General features: G+C 39.9%; 1 long non-coding RNA gene across 1 annotated transcript in view; it reads left to right on the plus strand.

The window, feature by feature from the left end:
- Positions 1-13,645, plus strand: part of LOC149456513 (uncharacterized) — a 79,436-nt gene extending 65,791 nt beyond the window's left edge. The window contains exon 2 of the long non-coding RNA XR_016313870.1: positions 13,465-13,645. This is a non-coding gene — a long non-coding RNA (uncharacterized LOC149456513). The remainder of the gene's footprint in view (positions 1-13,464) is intronic.
- The last annotated feature ends 670 nt before the right edge of the window (positions 13,646-14,315 follow it).

Genomic DNA, 14,315 nt, shown 5'->3' on the forward strand with positions numbered 1-14,315 from the left:
CCTTTTAAATGGGAACCACATAATATACCCTATCTGTGAATTAAACTAACTCCTAAAACCAACCAGCTCTACGCAGCCAATTTTAAACCGTTACTTGACACAATTCCGCGGGAGATTAAGAACTTACGTACAACCACTCTATCAATGTTAGGCAGAATAGCCACTATCAAAATGTGTATATTACCTAAAATATTATATATCTTCCGTACACTACCTATTCCTATACCCTCCTCTTTCTTCTCTACACTGCAAAAAAATTCTAAATAAATTCCTATGGAACTCCAAACGAGCTAGATGCGCCACAAACCTCCTGATCCGTCCTCCTTCCAGAGGTGGAGCAGGCCTACCACATTTAAAATCTTATTACCAAGCGGTCTTATTGGACCAGCTCTTCTACTGGTGGCACCCTACCCATGACAAAACGTGGACAATCATGGAAGCTTCCATGTACCCGTCAGGTGCCCTGTCAGATCTATTATTTACACCACGTACGACGCAAACTGGACCTCTACACACACACCCTTGTATCCAGGCCTCTCTGATAGCTTGGCATGAATTCCTAACACATATTCATTCACACAAGTCTAACATACGAATGCCTACGCCAATATCTTCTCTGCAGCTCCTATCCCCCCATTTGAACCTCACCTCTTGGAGAGCGTTTGGCATACAGTATATCCAAGATATCTACAACATTCATACACCAGATTCTTTCCAAACTCTGCAGAAGAAATTTCATCATCCTGATACGGAACTATTTACTTTTATGAGACTATCCCATCTACTCCATAGAATAAACATACCACTTGAAATTGACCTCCCTGCTACTGCGCACCATTTCTTTCACAAGACTATTTACCCAAAGAAAGGAATTTCTACCTTCTATACATTACTAACCGAAGCACTTTTCATAACCCATACATCATCCTTGACTAACTGGGAGAAGACTCTGATCCTCCCAACAACTCCGCAATCTTGGCAAACAACCTTTACCATCACGTACAAAGCCTCGAAATGTAGTTCCCACTGGGAATCATATTTGAAAATTCTTCACCAATGCTATTTAACCCCTACCAAATTATCTTTATACTATCCACATCAATCACAAACCTGCTGGAGACATTGTGGCGAAAGTGGCTCGCTCTTTCATTTGCTCTGGTCATGCAAATCCCTCAAGTCGTATTGGAATAAGGTGTTCCAAATAATCTCGTCAGTCTCAAATTTACCAACACCCCCAAATCCAGCTATAGCACTCCTTCATTTAACAATAGAAAAATTTCCCGTACGTTCACGCATCATAATAATACACATCCTAGTAGCAGCAAAGACCAACATTAAAAAATTATGGCGATCTACGTCACCTCCCCTACTATCCCGTCTAGTTGCTGATCTCAACTTACAATGTGAGATGGAACGCAGAACGGCCCTCAGAAACTCTTCCTACCATAAATTTATACTACACTGGTCTCGATGGTTGCAACACCCCAATTGCTCAGTTACCTGATTACTAATCATAACTCTTATAGGATCCTATATTTGTAGTTCATCGGTGCCCTCCTTTCCCCCTCTCCTTTTCCCCTTTTCCCTCTCTCTATTACTACCTAGTCCCTTAAGTTTCACGGTTTTTCTCTTAGTACGGTTCACAAACCAATGAGCATACCTCTCATGTAAACATGATTACGGAAAATCGGGCTTCCAGCCAGTAGCAGGAGGTCGGTTACATCTTTTTGCATTGCAAATACTCTTAATCTCCTAATGTGAACCTTGTGCTCGACTTTTTCTATACAATGTTTTGTTTGTCATGTTGTTTGAAAAATTTCAATAAAAATTATTGGAATATAATGTATAATAAATATATTTTATATTCCTTGTTCCCTGGAGAAAAAAAAAAAAAAAAATACTGTTTCAGTCTTTGCAGATGACACCAAGCTGTGCAGTGGAATAACGTCCTTACAGGATGTCTTCAACTTACAAGTCGACCTCAATGCACTGTTTAATTGGGCAACTATGTGGCAAATGAGGTTTAATGTGGATGGATGTAAAGTTATGCACTTGGGGGCTAAGAATTTGCATGCATCATACATACTAGGGGGGGTACAACTGGGGGAATCAATGGTGGAGAAGGATCTGGGCGTTCTGGTAGATCACAAGATTAATAATGGCATGCAATACCAAGCTGCGATTTCTAAAGCGAGCAAAATCCTCTCTTGTATTAAAAGAGGTATAGACACCAGAGAGATAGATATCATTAGTAACACCTCATCTGGAATATGCAGTTCAATTTTGGGCACCAATTCACAAAAAAGAATATTGGGGAACTGGAGAAGGTACAGAGAAGGGCAACCAAACTGATAAGAGGCAAGGAGAAGCTCAGCTATGAGGAAAGATTAGAGGAACTGAATTTATTCTCTCCTGAGAAGAGGAGATTAAGGGGGGATATGATCAGCATGTATAAATACATCAGTGTTCATATAGTGAACTCCGTGTAGAGTTATTCACCTTGAGGTCATCACAGAGGACAAAGGGGCACTGTTTACATCTGGAGGAAAAGAAATTTAATCTCCAAACATGGAAAGGTTTCTTCACAGTAAGCGCTCTAAAAATGTGGAATAGACTTCAAGAGTTGGTTCTGGCCAGCGCAGTGGATTGCTTTAAAAAAGGCCTGGATTCTTTCTTGGATACAAAGAATATAACTGGCTACTACCATTTATAGGTAAAGTTGCTCCAGGGAATATCCGATTGCCTCTTGGGGGATCAGGAAGGAATGTTTTTCCCCTGCAGGGGCAAATTGGGGCATGCTTTACTGGGTGTTTTTTTTTTTTTTTTTGCCTTACTCTGGATCAACTGTGGGTATAGGATTATAACTTTAGGTTTCTTTGTTTTTTAATGGTTAAACTGGATGGACTTTTGTCTTTTTTCAGTCAGACTAACTATGTAACTAGGATATCCAGCACAATATTTGGGGAAGTTAAAATACCCTAAAATATGACCAAAATATGTGTATGAGGTTACCTGTAAAGCCACACCTCCTCCTATGTTAACCTATATTGAGTAAGGTACCACCTTATGGGTAATTTTAAAGCTAGTTCCCAATTATTCAAGCAGTGTGTAGTGGCATACGTATACCATATAAGAATTTTTTTGGGTTGGTCCTTGAAGCCATTTGGAAGTTGAAAAGGAGGTGTTGAAGCCAGGCTACCATTTTAACATAGAACTGGGTTTATAGAATTCACATCTGTTTTGTAGTAAGTTGTTAAATAACAATATACCCTTAGGGGGTTTCAAAGGGTTTTTGAGAAAATACCATGCTTTAGGATGGAAATTGATAGTGGGTAATGGGGAGAATAGTAGAAAATGTCATATATATGGAGTAAAGTACAATACGTTGTATATGCAAGTAAACCTCTGGAATACCAGACTCACCATCTAGTAATAGATCTTCAACCCATATAATACCATAGTGGTCCCAACCATTTAAAGACAGATATGGTATTAAGTGCTCTAATATGACCAATGGGACACGCAATTCAGGATTACTCAGTAAGTGTACCGTGGGGTAAATAATAGATATCCATGCCATGATGGATGCTTTGATAGTGATTGGTATGGTAGACACAGCTAGTGGTTTCCACGAGTCAGTAAATGGTATGTAAACTAGATTGTCAACCCATAAAGGTACATTAGAGGTACAAAACCAATGTTTCAGTTTATCTGAGTGCACCGCTGAGTAGTAATCGTGGATGTCAACCATGCCCATCCCACCAACTTTCCTATGTTTGACTGTGTGTGTATAAGAACATCTAGCCCTCTTCCCTTACCAGATATATTACGTAAGGAGGTTGGATAATGCTCCAAAATAGGAATATTTAATAGAAATTTATAAGGTTACCAAGTTCCTCCTCCAATGTATTAAGGAATGGTTTATAACTGACTTCGGCCAAAGATGCACTAGTAGGGGTGATTGTGATACCTATGTAAGAGATGCCCTTGTACACACAGGTGTATGGCAATTGTTGTTTCAAAGAAGATGCAAGGTACTAGGGAATTCCAAGATCCAAAATGAATGATTTGTTAAAAATCATTTTATAATAAGACAGAAAACTGAACTCTGTTAGGCCTGAGGGAGTGATATCAAAGGGACAGTTAACATCATCCACAGATAAGTCAATAATGTGTGGTCTGTCCGTAAACATGAAACCAGGTACTTGCAGGTAAGATTGAATATACTCCGCTTGGGGCTCAATCATTAAATTGAAGATTTTTGGAGACAAAGGAAACCTTGGCGAATCCCTTTGGTTATAAGAAATGGTTTGGATAAGAGACTAGAGGTGTACTTCTGGGCAGAGGGAAATTATTACAATGCTAAAATGGCTGAGAGGATTGTGCCACGGAAACAAAATTTGATCAATACCTGAGTCATATATCCCCAATGTACTCAATTGAATTCATTCTCTGCATCTATGGAGAGAAGCAGAGGAGGCATCTGACTCTGTTCAGCATGGTAGACAATATTCAATATTTGCCTGGTGGCATCTGAGGTTTGCCTTACTGCAGTGATGCTAATTTTATCTGATTGTACCAGCCTGGGAATGATGTCAGTTAAATTTTTACATATAATTTAACATCCAAATTCAGCAGAGACATAGGTCTAAAATAAGCTGGGGTATTGGGGTCTTTCCAAGGTTTGGGAAGGGTAATGATGTGCACCCTCAACATCTCTGAAGGGAATGATTTTTTGTCAGTGGCAGCATTAAACAGCTAAGTTGGGAGCTAGAAGTTCTCCAAATGTTTGGTAGTATTCGTTGGTAAATCTGACAGGGCCAGGTGATTTACATTTTGGCATAGCTTTAAATCTATGGATGATCTCTATTCTAGAGAAGGGATTTTTCAATTTGATAAGGACAGAAGTCGTTAAAGAGGGGATCTGCAGACGATCCAAGAATTAGGAAATTGCAGTTGCTGATGGTTGTGGTATATTGGGGTTGTCTTTCAAATTATATAGAGATCTATAGTAATCTACTGATATCCCTGGAGGTGTTTGTAACATGGAACTTAATTTGGCATTGCTGAAAGATTGGTCACAAAAGTGAAAATTGCAGTTCAATGTTTCTAAATGTAAAATAATGCACCTGGGAAAAAGAATCCCTTGAGGGAGTATAACATTAGGGGTACATTGATGGTCAGCACTTCAGAGGAAAAGGACTTGGGGTACTTATTTCAGATGATTGCAAAATGAGCAAACAGTGTGGCCAGGCAACGGGGAAAGCAAATAGAATTCTAGGATGCATCACTAGAGGGGTCACCAGCAGGAGGAAGGAGGTCCTGATTCCCTTATATACTGAATATCTTTAGTTAGACCTGTTCTGGAGACCTCACTTACAAAAATATAATGATAGAACAAGTCCAGAGATGGGTAAAAAAATGATGAAAGGTCTGGGGGATAAAACATATCAAGAGCGACTTCAGGAATTTATTATGTACAATCTGGAGGAAAGAAGGGAAAGAGGAGACACAAATGAAACCTTTAAATACATCAGGGGGATGAATAGGGTTCAGGAGGGCAGTATTTTCAACATTAAAATCAAGAACACGGGGGGACATGGCCTTAAACTAACTGGAAGAAAGTTTAAAACTAATCTCAGAAAGTAGTATTTTACTGAAAGAGTAGTTGATGCTTGCAATAAACTTCTAGCAGAGGTAGTGAGCCAGTCAACAGTAAATAGCTTCAAACATGCTTGGGACAAGCACAGATCTATACTCAGACAAAAAAGTTAAAACAAAACAAAAATTAAACCCCCAAACCCTCCAAAACAAACATCCCCCCTCAAAAAAAAAAAAGCGGCAGACTTGCTGGACCACTTGGTCTTTTTCTGCCATCACTTTTCTATGTTTCTTTATTTTGTTAGGCAGGTGTGGTGGCTTGGAAACTTGGTTGGATTCTCTCTAAGGCAGGGGCGGACTGACCATTTGGAAAATCGGGCACTGCCCGAGGGCCAGGGGTAGTATGGGGCCTCATAAGATGCCCCTGGTACCTTTTTTTCATAGGCTTTCTTCAGTTTGGGCAAGGACACAGGGGACCCCATGATCCCCTATTGCCCGAGGATCCTATGAGTTGTTAGTCCACCCCTGATCTACGGTCATTGCAGAACTTGTGATGTTAGCGAGGAATAACTTGATCAGGTCATGCATGTGTTGTTGCAAGTCTGCTGAAGTGTTTCTGCTGCAATCTTTAATATTATTGCAGTGGGATCTGTCCTCTAAATCTACAGGTATATCTTTGATCAAATTTAAATCACCCTTTCTGCTATTGTGGGAGACTACCAGTTTGTTAAAGGAAGAAGTAAATTCTACCATTTTTTGTCTTCAATATAGCTGACTTTATTACCCACCTATTGTATTTCTGATTTACATTGTAGCCTTGGAGACACCAGGGTCGAGTTACTAAAAGCAAATAGGCTGTTAATTTTGCAGGGAAATTTTTGTTTTCTCATAGCTTAGTAAATGAGATGAAAATTTAATTGCAAAGAATACCCAGTCAAGGACAAGAAAAAGAAAAGCAATGGAATAGGATGGGGTAAGGGAGACTGCCTAAGTATGCTGCTGCAGTGGACATCAACCTGTGCTATTTTATTTATTTATTTCAGATACTTATATAGCGCTGTCCATTTACGCAGTGTTTTACACACATATATATATTGTACATTCACATCAGTCCCTAACCCTCAAGGGGTGTATAATCTAAGGTCCCTAACTCACATTCATACATACACATACTAGGGTCAATTTAGACAGGAGCCAAATAACCTACCAGCATGTCTTTTGGAGGTGGGAGGAAACCGGAGTATACAAAGGAAACCCACGCAGGCACAGGGAGAAAATGCAAACTCCAGGCAGGTGATGCCGTGGTTTGAACCAACGACCCTAGTACTGCCAGGCAGACATGCTAACCATTTAGCCACTATGCTGCCCCTAGCTGTACAATAGAAATATGGAAATATGCTTTTCATAGAATCTACTGTGTTAAATACTGTATGTAAAAATTATGTATTTGAGCATAGAAACAGTATATTTGCATTTTTTGTTGCAGTAGTGGTCTGTTGTTGATGGTGAAATGAGCACTACAGTTATAGTGACTCTCATGCCCCCAATAAAGTATGTTTCTTAACCACATGCCGCCCAGCCACTGTATAAATACGGCTGCAGAGTGGCACGGCTGGGCAAAAGCACTTTTTAAAACGTGCGTTTTGTAAACAGGTAGGGGGCGCACGCGAGGCGCGCCGCCGCCCTACCTGTCCCGCCGATCACAGCCGCGGATGTCAGTCGCCGGGTCACAGCCGGTCGTTACCGGCTATGTCCCGGCAATTGGCGGCAATCACTGACAGAGAGCACAGCTGCAGTAGCTGTGCTTTCTGTCAGTTCCCTGACAGCTCCAGGACAAGCTGATCGGGACAGAAGAGTTTCTCTCTTCCGATCAGCGGTGTTCCCTGCAGTACACACCCCCGCCCCCTAGTAAAACACTCCCCCTCACACAGTTAACCCTTTCCCTGAAAAATAAACTTAACCCCTTCCTCCCCAGTGCCATTAGTACAGTGTCAGTGTTTTTTTTTTGCACTGATCACTGTATTGGTGTCACTGGGGATGTCAGTGACCCCAAGTCAGTACCCCCCAATGTCAGAATGCCCGCCGCAGTCCCGCCAGAAGTCGCTGATTGCCGCCATAAGTCGCTGATCTCTCCCATTATTAGTAAAAAAAAAACCCTAAATATCCCAGTATCTTTCCCGCCATTTGTAAACGCTATAACTTTCACATAAACCAACTAATTTACACGTATTGGGTTTTTTTTTTTAGCAAAGACATGTCGCAGAATGCATTTTGGCAGAAATTTATGACTAAATTTGATTTTTAAATTTTTTTCTACTGGACATGTTTTATAGCAAAAAGTCCAAAATATTGTTTTTTTTCCTCAAAATTGTCAGCCCTTTTTTTTATAGGGCAAAAAATAAAAACCACACAGGCGATCAAATACCACCGAAAGAAAGCTCAATTTGTGGGGAAAAAAAGGATGTAAATTTCATTTATGTACCGTATTGCATGACCGCGCAATTGTTCATTAAACTAGTGCAGCGCTGTATAGCAAAAAAAGGCATGAATTGCAGTATCTATACCGTAGTTTGTAGACGCTATAACTTTCACACAAAGCAATCAATATACACTTATTGGGATTTTTTTTACCAAAAACATGTAGAAGAATACATTTTGGCCTAAATTTATAACCAACTTTGAGTTTACTATATATTTTTTATAGCTGAAAGTAAACAATATTGTTTTTCTTTAAAAGTTTTGGCCTTTTTTTGTTTATAGCATGAAAAATAAAAAGCGCACAGGTGATCAAATACCACTGAATGAAAGCTCTATTTGTGTGAAAAAAAGGACGTAAATTTTGTTTGGATGCAGCATTGCATGACCACTCAATTATCAGTTGAATTAGGGCATCGCCGAGTAGCAAAAAGAGGTCTGGTCATTAAGGGGGGTAAATCCTCTGGAGGTCAAGTGGTTAAGCTGTGACAATGTGAGGCCCTGTCACAGTGAAAATGGATGGAGTATGCAGAGTGCGGGACTGAAGAGTATTGATTATGAGTGGAGAAATCTGTTTTTACTGCTTACTCTGATTTTCGTATTCCTGGAGTAGATTCTGTAGTTTGGAGATTTGAAGTGTCATGGAAGTGAAGAACTCTCCAATGCAGCATCCAGGTTTCGTTGAAGACCAGTAGGGTGTGTGTCCAGGTACACACAGCCCTTATAATGAAGGTCTGAGAGTAGCTAAGGGCAGTAGCAGTTACTGTCATCTAGAAACAGAGCTCTGTCAGCAGAGCTGGGAGTTCCTGATAGAGACTGCATCCCTTATGAGGGGAATTCCTTGCCAAAGGACTGGAAGAGCTGGGGCAGCTATGAGGGTCTGGGAGGACAAGAAAACTGAGTCAGCTAGTGAATCCAGGGGGGCTGGAAAACAATATTAAGAGGCCAGGGGTGGGCCCATACAGCAAGGTGCTGCAATCAAGACTGAGAGAGCTTGAAAAGTCAGTGATATGGGAGACCAACGAGTGCAGAGGTGCTGCTGACAAAAGCCAGGTGACAGTATTTTCTGTGATAGTTTTTTTTTGCTGAAGCTGGAAAAACCCCTTCGTGGGAGCCTTTGTAGAACTTTTACTTTGCTTTTTGTTTAAATAAAAGTGGGCTGTTGTGCCCTCAAAAACTACATTTCTGACTGACAAGAACACATTTAAAAATGCTCACCACATTGAGTCTATTAACCTCATATCACAAAACCTAAAGTGGAACTTCACCTTCTAAATCAACATTGAATAATCCTTATGCTGCTAGCATTAGTAAATAGATAAAGTATATTTTACTTGTTTTAAACTTTGTTTAACACTTTTTTTAGTTACTTCTTTGTTTCCAGGTCTAGACAAATCCTATGAGTCTTCAGGAGGGGAGAAGGAGGAAGAGCACGTCATCCTGTCTGAGGGCAGATGAATCCCAGGAAGTAAATGCTACATGAATTGTCTGCCCTTACTCAAGATGTCCAAGGCCAGAAATTCTAGGGGGTGTTTTTCGAAGTAATGTCTTAGCAAAATAAAGCATGGAGACATGGGTGAATGGGGGAGTCCACTTTGAAGATTAAAAATGAATTAAATATTGTTTTTGGCTTGTGGTGTTCAGATTTAGTGTAGTTCCACTTTCATAAAGTACCCAATATAAATATTTTATAGGTAAGTCTGTCCATGAATATTCAGAAGCTTGCATAAGCTTAGCAATCACAGATTCACTTTAATTTAGTTGATCAAAACTTCTTTTTGATCCCAGGAGCTGTTTATTCCGAAGTTTGATGTAGAAGTAGGGAGAAAGGTAGCATTGTCAAATTAAATAATAGATTTATCAATGCAGAGATATTGTTTTGTTTGAGCCAGATGGTTTTTTCTTACCTGGTCTCTGCAGTTTGCTTTCAGTGTATTTTTAACTATAATTTGCAAAAAGGAATGTAACAGTCCAGTAATATCAACAACACAAAATAAAGATTGTGCTTGCGGATTAACTTTCTGCACAATAGAAAAGATTTTTGGAAATTGAATCTCATGTTAGCTGTAAGCCACAATATATCCAAATAAAACATATGCAGTGATAAGATATCAGCGTCTGCAGTTTAGCAGTCTATTCAGAAATTATTGAACTGGTTCTCCAGCAGAGGCTGTTTAGGCATAAATGATCTTTGAGCAAAAGAAGTTCCCATGGTTAGAATAGCTCTTTGACAGTAGGAAATTTACTGTAATTACTCCTAATGCAGCATCTCATCTTTTTACAGGTTTAAACAGTTAGGGCAGATATGTTTGTTGGCGCTATATAAATCCTGTATAATAATAATAATTAAAAATAACATAGGCAGTTTGTGCAGCACTTTACAAAATGCAGGTAGACATTACAGTTACAATACAATTTGGTACAAGAGGAAACAGAGGGCCCTGCTCGTTAGAGCTTACAATCTAAGAGGAAGGGTTGAGTGATACAAAAGGTAATAGCTGTGGGGGGGGTGAGCCAATGGCGGAAATAAAAGGCAGTTTACTAGTTAGAAGCAGGATAGACTTCTTTAAAAAGAAGGGTTTTCACGGATAGTCTAAAGGTAGATAGATTAGGAGATAGCTGGACAGAATGGGGTAGGTAGTTCCATAGGATGGGAGAAGCTCGAGAGAAGTCCTGGAGGCGAACATGAGAGGAGGTGACGTGGGAACTAGAGAGCAGAAGGTCTTGAGAGGATCAAAGAGAGCAGTTTGGTTGATATTTTGAGACCAGGTTGGTGATGTAGCTAGGGGTAGAGTTGTGGATGTCTTTGTAAGCTGTTATTATTTTGAATTTAATTAGTTGGGTGAGTGGAAGCCAGTGGCGGGACTTGCAGAGAGGGGTAGCAGACATTGAACGGTTGGTAAGGTGGATGAGCCTGGCAGCAGCATTCATGATGAACTGGAGGGAGGATAGCCTATGTGAAGGTAAGCCAATGAGGAGGGAGTTGCAGTAGTCAAGGCGAGAGATAACCAAGGAGTGAATTAGGAGCTTTGTGGTATCATTGGTTAAAAAGGGGGGTATTCTGGATATATTGCAGAGGTTGAGGTGGCATGAATTGGACAGGGATTGGAAGTGGGCCTGAAAGGATAGTTCAGAATCCAGGGTTACCCCTAGCACCCTGGCATGTGGGGATAGAAAGATAGTGGTTCTATTGCTCCTGATCGAGAAATCAGGGGAAGAGGCACGTGGGGGAGGAAATATTATGAGCTCAGTTTTGAATAGATTGAGTTTTAGGAAGTGGTATGACATCCAGTCTGATATGTCTGTTAGTAAATCGGTGATACATGAGGAAACTGATGGGATGAGCTGAGGAGTAGAGAAATAGATTTGTGTGTCATCAGCATAGAAATTGTATTGGAAACCATGGGAAGCTATCAGCTGACCCAAGGAAGAAGTGTAGATCGAGAATAGGTCCAAGGACAGAACCTTGGGGGACCCCGATGGTAAGAGGAGTAGGAGTGGAGGAAGTGACATTGACAGTCATGGAGGCCAAGTCATTTTACCCAGAATTTTTTTTTTTTACTTTTGTTTCAATTTTTGAAGACCAATCACCACTTTTCTATTACACCAGCTGGCAGACAATTACAATACAATGGTTACAATACAGGCTTCCAAATGTATAAATAAAAGGAATGGTGTACACATTTATTACATCACTTTCTATATATGTCCTGAGAGTAATAACCTGGAAGAACTCCTATTTTCCTGGATACCCAATGCCCTCTTTGGTTTTTGCAACCCCAAGGCTCATTGCCTATTATATGCCTATTATTATGTTCAGTTAAGCTTTGGCATTACAATTTGGAAGCTGACTGGTTTCTATACAGAAGTGAGCCCGATTTTACACTCTTCAGTTTTAGTAAATAAACCCCACTATGTCTATGTGAACATTTTAGACACAATGGCAGTACTGCAGACAGTTGTAAGTATATTTTGCATATAGATTTTCTTCAAATATGAACATCTGTCATTGGGCACAGTCACATAATACATATCTAAAAATAGTACAGACATAATAGGCCAGAATCTGTAACATAAATTATCTGAAAAATAATGATTTTTCTTCTCTGCATCATAATGTCAAGTTAGAGAGAAGGGTGGTGTTACCATTTAAACATGGAAATGTCACAGCTGAACTTCTCATGGTTTCTTTACTGTACTGTATGTATTACTTTCTGAATGCAGTTGTGCAAAATACATTTCCTTGTTTGTTTGCATGTATTTTTCATGATATACTTCCAATGTAATGTACTCTTATTTATTTAGTACACACATGCATAAAACAGTCATATTACACTTGGGGGGGGGGGGGGGTTGTTACTAAAACTGGAGAGTGCAAAATATATGCTCTGCATAGAAACCAATCAGCTTCCTAATGTTATTGTCAATGCCTAATTGAACAAGCTGAAGTTAGAAGCTGATTGGCTACCATGTACAGTGCTTCAGTTTTAGTAAATCCACCCCCAACCGTGTTACATTTTCTTCCAGTTACTAGCTAAAATGGTCTATTTTCATTGTATTTATCTGCATCTATTGTGATTTGTATAAACCTGCGTTTTGGTTTTGAATTGCATTTATAGTATGGTAATGACTTTTGTAATGAACACTTGTTCCTGAACAATGGAATCATTAAGATGACAGCTTACACATGAATGGTATGATTTTTTTTTTTAAATGTCTTTCAAGTGCATCTTCATTCTAGCAGTTTAAATATGTAAAATTGGACTAGGAGGTGGGAGCAGCAACAATGAGAAAAAGTCTGCTATGGCAGAGCAAGATCTCTCACCAGTTATATGAATGCTATATATGCCAGACAGTATGCCCTCAAATGCTTTTTGTAGTGTCATGGCAGAGCATCATTAGGGCAAGGACTTATCAAAACTTCACCCATTCCTCTCCAGTTTTGGACAACAAACAATCACAAATGTATCCCTTTTAGGGGAGAGGAAAATAATGATCCCTAAGATTTCCATCCTAAATAGTCATCAGATCTAGACAATACTATCCCCAAGGTATTTTTACTTTTTTGCTTCTTTCCATATCTTAACTCGCTTTGTCTCCTCAGTCCCTTCATAACCATTGTCAACTCCTACCCCATGTATTTGTCTGCAGTAACTGCAGACATTGTAAGGCTATTTACTAAATACGTTGAGAAAAGTCACTAAAAATATTCACACAATAAAGATTCTCTAATCCTTTAGTAAATCATACATCTATATATTTATGGTACTTAAAGAGTAATTGGAGAGCAAATGACTGTTGATTGTTTAACAATATAAAAATTCTTAGCTAAACACTTCTTCTCAATGGCACAAAATGGAGGCAACTTCAGTGGCTTCTTCTCTTCAGGCCATTCACTTCACAAGGAGGTCCAGGAACTATCCATCTTCTTCTGAACTCAGCACAGCCAAAGACATCCTACTCCCCCAGGATTGGTGTTGGTGAGACTGAAATCACATGAACATTTATTTTATTTACTGTGTATTGTTCATCTCAGTAACCTAATAAACTGGTTCAAACCTCCAAGAGATCCACTTTTTGGCTGGTTGTGCTACTTCAATTAGAATGGTCTTTTTTATTGAAAGAGGACCTTGGCATTCTCTTTAAAGTTGTTTCACCCCATAACTTGAATCCATGAAACTGAATGTTATTTAAGGAGGCTACTTGGACAGTGGTGGGAGGAGTGATGCACACATGGTATGGGCAACAGGGCCGGTACACAGATCTGTCATCGGCTGTGTCCGAGGTGCATGGCTGGTGACAGCGCAGGCATGCACGTTCCAGAAAGGACGCCATATGGCGTCCACCCGGAGCGACGAGCTGTTCGCCCGGCCGCCATCTGGCTATAGGCCGGGCGGCAACTGGTTAAAGTGTAACTAAACCCACAACAGTAAAATCAGTCTGTATATGCAGTAAAGCATGCTTGTTATACTCACTGTGGAGCCTAAGCTGTTAATCCTCTGCATTGTGTAAAACGGCTGTTTGATCCTTTCTTCTCTGTTCCTCCCCTTTTTCAAGCGACCTCCACTTATCTCTAGACTGAACCATAAGCATGCACTTGCTCAGTTTGGTGTATATAGATAAAGAGTTTTTATTTTCTTGGGAGAGTGCATGTGATCAGCACAGGTCCAATCAGCACTGTCCAGACAGAGGTCAGAGGATTTCCATCCTCCTAAAGCAGAAAGAAAACTCCTACAAGC

Source organism: Staurois parvus, unplaced genomic scaffold (assembly GCF_062004578.1).
Source record: "Staurois parvus isolate SC_StPar_1 unplaced genomic scaffold, SC_StPar_1.0 ptg000361l, whole genome shotgun sequence".
NCBI classification, from domain to species: Eukaryota; Metazoa; Chordata; class Amphibia; order Anura; family Ranidae; genus Staurois; species Staurois parvus.